The sequence below is a fragment of the Amphibalanus amphitrite genome, unplaced genomic scaffold (genome assembly GCF_019059575.1).
Source record: "Amphibalanus amphitrite isolate SeventyFive unplaced genomic scaffold, NRLGWU_Aamphi_draft 002607F_arrow, whole genome shotgun sequence".
NCBI lineage: Eukaryota > Metazoa > Arthropoda > Thecostraca > Balanomorpha > Balanidae > Amphibalanus > Amphibalanus amphitrite.
The window spans coordinates 1-6954 of NW_024884016.1; positions in this window are offsets into that span (position 1 = coordinate 1).

Consider the following 6954-nt stretch of genomic DNA (forward strand, 5'->3'; position numbering starts at 1 on the left):
CATACTTCTTCCGTAACGTGAGACAGTTCCGATCCTAGTAGACTTAGACGTATCAGCAGAGTCAAAAACACATGAAAGTGTTGCAACATACCTCCTCTTCGGCTAGCATCCATCCTTAGATCTTTTCCTCCTTGTGTAATTCCGGTTTCAATATCTATCGACCACTTCAGAGTCACTCCTTCTGTATCTCCTTACCTGTCTGATCCGTAGAATCCCTTCAGTCCATGTGCGCACCGCTGCGCGGTACGAGTCATATGTTTCCCGCGACATGAACACAAAAAAAAATCATTGGATAGAGAAATCTGCGCCGCCAAATACTCAGACCATCTACTACTCCTTTCATCTACACGATATTTACGCCTATCAGCCGAAACGTCTCCACCGTAGCTTGCTATATTCACTCAGTGACGTCATATTCCAGGAAACAGACTGTGTTTACACTTGTTGATCAGTAATGACGTCATAAGCTCGTGTCGTCGGCGGTTGGTACATCCTGACTTCTCATCGTCTAACCTTGGACACGCCAACTTTTGGTCGGAATTTCAACTTGACTCTCTTGAGTGTTCCCCGTGGTTTCAATGAAGCAATTCTCGGTAGTGCCCAATCATTTGTGATCATGAATATTTTATGTGGATTGTTGACTGGCGTCCCTCGCCACGCTGTCGCAAATTTCTCTGGGGTCGTAAGTATTTGCATCAAGGGAACTCTAAGGTAGTGCGCCGGATTAGTCTCAATTTTGCATTTCGATTTAAAAACAATCCAATTCATGTGATTTCCTGTTATCTTACTGAACCGATTTATGAGAGTCAATTTTATAATGCAGATTTTATTGACATACTCGACCAGATGATTTATTAACTTGCAATTGGCAATCGACTTGTGGTGTTCTAATTTAAGGAAGCTCGGTTTACCGATTGCTATGTTGTTGAAGGTATACAAATTTTGGCAAATGTGATATCCAATTATTCGAGTGGGAACATCAGCAATGAGAAATGGTTATATCAAATCAAGCGGGGACTGTGTCCACTTCCAGTCTTGAGGACAGGTTAAACTTTCTGACAATTTTATGCTATGCAACTGGAATTGCGCGGTCGGTTGGCAGGCCGAGTTCAGCACAACAAGCTATGCTTAGTGCGAGCTCTGATTTCTCAACTCTGCCCATTCACCCATTCAGACTAAATTAAAAAAAAGGCAAGAGCAGTAACTTTAACAAGCTAATGGGAACCGTCCAATGGAGAATGGTGCTAATTTCAAACTAAATTGATGGCTCGGCAAAGACTGGTGTAATCAATAGTACGCTCATTGTCATTTCTCCAGTGTTAATGGTAATTTGATTTATTTACCTAGTGGGTACTTTTGCTGGCAAACCTGCTATTATAATCTCAGTCAAGGTAGCTGTCCAGGATAGAGGACAATCCGATAGACAGCCCTTCGTTGTATCTGTTCCGCCATCTGACAAAGTTTGTCATGTTCAATGATGCCTTATAAATTTCAATTCCAGGATATCCCTTTTAAGTGAAACCGCACTGGTCTGAAACTGTTTTGCTAGCATCCAAGGCCAGATATGAGATTAGTGTGACCTGAGGGGTCAATGGTCATTGACATTGAAATTCCATGTTCAATAGATCATGTCAATAGAAAGAGATCAACTAACGGATGTTACTGGGAATAATATGACTTGAATTGTTGCATGTTACTGATTTATCATCTGAATTCATAAATTTCAGTGTGTCCCTCCAAAACTTCGTATAAGTACAGTTGTCAGTAGCTTTTCACACCACGCTTGACATGAGATGACTGTTCTCCTAGGCTTGGGGTGGCAATGTCAAAGTTTTAGTGATGCGCACTCAATCATAACACAATTAATTTCCCCATTCCTGTTTTAGCCTATAATTGTCTGCTAATCTAATGTTAACCTGACTCGCGATGTAGAGTTTGGTTTCGACTGACGAAGGTAACCTGTTTCTCCCAGATTTAGACCGTAGAGTTGTTCACCAAGATTTACTAAAATTTTGATCGTATGTGACTGCTGTCAATTTCTCCCCCTTTTTTGACCACCCGCAAATTTGTCCGCCTTCCTACTGAGGTCAGCGTGGGTCAATCGTTGAAAGAGGGGTTCGTCCAGCTGTCTTACCAGATAATTCGTTTCTCTCAGCAGGTCCATGTTTGTGCATTGTTCGCGATTCCGCTGAGCTGAGGGCTTGCTGGGCCAGCGCTCTCCAATCCGACGGGACTGGATGTGAGATCTACTGCCCACGCCCTTGGCTTCCTCTGGTCTACATTAGCAATTCACACCTTGCCTACTGATTTGCAATGAAGTATCATACCCTACTCGGATGTTTACGATAAATTAAGTGTAATTTCAATGCAATGATCACTAAATGTTATTTAGATCATTTGAGAATGTGCCCTGTGATCAAAAGCTATCTTGTTTGATTCCCTCATATGTTAGATGTTGAAACGAAGTTGAAACTCAGACCTTTGGTTTGTTATTGCTCTGAGTCCTTTAAACAAAAGATATTTCATCGAATCTATACGATATCTGTAATTTAAGCCAACGCAGAGAGTTAGATGATAACCATTTTTAAATGCTTGTAATTATGAGCTTAGCGGGGATATGACCTTGTTCCACACCTGACCGGCGACCATTCTCGACTCATCGACTCATCGAGCGTCGACTCATCGACGCTTTTGGCGCCGCCTAGTGGATGTAGTTGTAGGTTACACGGGCTAGGTGGCAGTAGAGTGCCACGCATCTCATTCGTACCAAAAGCTTTCATTTATGGGGTCGATCTTTGTAAAGACTGAATTAAAACGTTTTGCTTCGACATCCTCCTCCCTCTTTCTCTCTCTCTCTCTCTCTCTCTCTCTCTCTCTCTCTCTCTCTCTCTCTCTCTCTCTCTCTCTCTCTCTCTCTCTCTCGCTCACTCACTCTCTCGCTTACTCACTCTCTCGCTCACTCACCTTCTCGCTTACTCACTCTCTCGCTCACTCACCTTCTCGCTCTCTCTCTCTCTCTCTCTCTCTCTCTCTCTCTCTCTCTCTCTCTCTCTCTCTCTCTCTCGCTCACTCTCTCTCTCTCTCTCTCTCACTATGATCATTCACATTCGCCCTCTCACTCACCCACTCATTTCAGTCAGTCACACGCAATTGCGTGCCGACACGAGGGACCTCTTGCGGCAGTTTAGGGAACCAGCTTGGTCTATTTCACGCTAGGCGGCACTGCTAGTACTGTCAGCTGCATCTGAGCGCTGTCGGAGTTTGTGCCGAAGGCAATGGATCTTGTAGGTGGCGCTAGTGGTGCTACCGTTGGTGCGTCAATTGACCTGTTAATTGTTTAAGGTCATGTTTAAGGTCAAGGTCATACATTTTTCATTTCGCGCGGACTACAATCGCTCAGTTTAGAGAAAAGCTCACAGGTCCAACATCAGCTAATTAGGATCTGCATCTCGTTCAGTAAGGTGACCTGGGGACAATCTGACCTGAATAGAACAAATTCTTTATTCTACATGAAGGACATGAGCTGCGGTAATTTCTCGCTTCCCTCCGTAACCAACTCTAGGCGTGTGCAAGCAGGGTGACATTTTTGACATAATCACGTCACATTGAACGGTAACTCGCTTGATGTTTATGATCCATTGTCTCAAATGATGCATCAATTTAGCAACCGTAACATTTCCACGTTATTCTTTGATATACCTCGAAGGGGGAGCTGGCATCAATATCCGTTAGGTACTGATAATGCTAGGAGAGAAAGGGGGATTGATTGACAGGTTACGAACAGCGATAAATTTATAACGATTGAAAAGGTGATTCAGATTTGTATCGGTTATATGAACGCGAATCACGAAACGACTCAATGCTGATTTAATAACAACCCGGAAGGCGATTCAGACCCCCAGCGTTCTTGTTCTGGCGCTGAGCTGCCGAAGGAGCAGAATAATGTTTGATGTTTATGTTTACTCTCCTTATCCGAATGTAACTGAACACGTCACGACTTCTTGGGCCGCCTTCGTATCAAACCTTATCCAAATGGTGAATCTGTCCCAGGAATGTGGCGATCCTACGCTGACCGTCGATTTATCTCGAATAGCACTTGTAAGAATTGAGAATCGATTGACAGACTTGGAATTAACACTAGATTGACAATGGATTGATACGCTGGCCTACCGAGTTCAAACTAGTTAGATTATGAAACAACTTATGCTGACCTGCTAGCTTCAAAAAAAAAATGTATCTGTGATGGTCGCGTCGTGAGGGGTGATCATTGCATTTCCGTTGATTGATGATCAGACGGCCGTGGCGTAGTCCCATTTAACTCCGGTGAACCTGTGGTGTGAGGCCGGCGTGAGGCCGTGTGATCGACGATGACGACTCAATGATAATTACGTTAGCGGTCTCTGTGAATCCGAATCAGCAACATATCTGGAGTAACCCTCCCTTCTTTTTTTTTCCCAGACAGATTGTTAAATTTTCACGCTATATTTACAAACGGGCGATACAGCAGTGGTCAAGCTCAAGTCCTAAACGGTGCATTGCGATCGAGATAGTCAACTCGCCATTCTCGATACAAACCTAGCCTTAAACCTAATCCTAGCTCCCTCACCGCGAAAAAAAGATTAATTACAAACATCGCCAATTGAACTGTCATGACGTCATCTGACGTAGTTTGACGCGTCAATGGTGACCAGCGCCCCAAAAATGATACCACCTGACCTGTTCCCCCCCCCCCCTCGAATCCCACACCCCACTGCGGCCGGACCGCGCGCGTGATGGCCGACAGATAGTGCCACCCCAATACCAATGTAATGGTGAGCCATTAGCCTACACTGACCATTACTAACCCGCCCCGGCTGTCCCTCTAACCCCTCTGTCTATCCCATAGACAAGGCCGGACCAGTCAGGCCCATTAGCCCCTCCCCGTCCTTACAAACAGACGCCCCACTGCCGCGCTGCTCGGTCGGGAGCGGAATGTAGCGACCATCTGCCCTCCCTTCCCTGCCGAATAACACTCCCACGATGTTAAATCCATTACCCTCTAATGGTGGCTCAGGTTAGACCCCAGGGAGTGGCATTTGTAATCCAGATCAGAGACATCCGATGGGTAAATGGGAGGTGAATTGTCCATGACGGGGAGGCAGTCTTGATGAGGCGGACAGATGAGATGACTCACTTGACAGTGTTTGATGATTGCTGTCCACTCCAGCTGAGGTCCGGTGCAGTGATGATCCGATCAGCAGAGAGGCCGCTCCGGCCGAAGCCGGGCGGGGCGGTGTCCCGCGCCGAGTCCCGAGGCGTTCTGTCTCTGGTGGTCGGCCTCCGGTGGTCGGTCTCGGGTCTGTCTGAATCCCTTCTCCTTCTGCATTGAGTTTTTGTTCTCCTGTGATTTCCGGGCCGGAGGTTCCGGGCGTCGCCGGGCCTCGCTGACCGGGGCAGAAAATTGGCGACATCCCGTCTCGCATCCGGAGTCGAGACCGTCGCCCTCCTCCATTCCGCCGGAACGTGACGTCATCCTCACTTGCTCGGCTCATCCGTCTCAGCTGTCTCCTGCCGGATGACGTTTTCACACTCGATTTTCGCCGGATGTCGGTCCCTGCCTGTGCCGGACGGCTGACCGCAACGACATCCTCCCACCTTCCTGTCAGCTGCGTCGGCAGGATGTGCGTGGCGCCAGGCGTCGGGAGGCTGGTCCAGCACCGGGAGCAGCTGTTTCCGGCTGCGTTGCGTTTGTCGGCGGCCACTGCGCCGGCCCGGATGGGTGTGTTTGTACTCCACCCTTCGGCGAGCCTTTGATCTTCGCTTAATGGTGACCGGCCGACGAGTCGGGGATCGTTTGGTCGACCCCCTCCCCACGCCGGCTCAGCGCCGCGGCAGGCAGTGCGATCGTCCTTACGTATAGAGTGTGAGAGATGTCCTTTTTGATGTACGGAGAAAAAAAATGTCACAGCTTCCAGCTGTTACATTTCCCTGGACACAGCGTGGCAATGTGAGCTAACTTTTGGCAAGTTGGAGGTTAGCAGGTACGATTGAGTTAGGGTGAGTACCTACCTATAACTGGGTGCTACTGCCATGCAGGTCTTGGGTAGGCTGCAAATATGTGTGATGATTGAGGTTAGGTCAGCTGTCAGGTTAGTCAGGTTCAGGTATGCTCATTGCTCAGGTCACATTTTTATGGACATTTGGCAAATTAAAAAACTAACAATCTGATCTTAGGTAAACATACACAACTACTGACTATAGGAAGTAGGAACTGAGCACCTACCTACTTGTGCCTACATCTCATACCATGTCAAAGTGGAGTTCCTTGGTGGAAGATTACCCTCAGTACTGTTTATCCCAGCCCTGTGAAGAAAACTAATACTTTTAAGCTTTGAGTCACTGCTGGCCATCCACAGGAAGAAACGCTGAGACTGAGAGCTTTGTCATTGTATATTGGACCAATAATGACTATCACGAATGACTATGAACACATAATATGATCACATTGTTGCATGGATTGTCACATTGACAATTTTACTACAATCCTTTTTTCAAGAAATACAGTGATGATGATTAACATCAAAATCAACATAAAGTGGATTTAGTGATCCAAGCTTTCTCCTCCAGTAGCAATGGAATGATCGCCTGTTTCATTTGCCAGACACTGAGTACCTGATGCACATTACAATCTGCATAGCATCTAAGCATAGTAAAACTGCCCAAGTCCATTCATTCTAGATTTTAACTTGATAGTTAGCACTAATTTATCTTGCTGTTGTAAGTTATCATTCAATATTCATACCAATACATCAATATGCGCTCATCAGTCAACATTTTCTGGCATGATCCTGCTCAGCGTGCTCTTCAGTATTGCTCCAAGGTCTGCAATATTATAGCTTGTTTTTGGACAATACCTAAGCTCTTTTAATTTTACTTTTTCTTGCTGATATATGAGCCCGATCAACTTGCATTTAT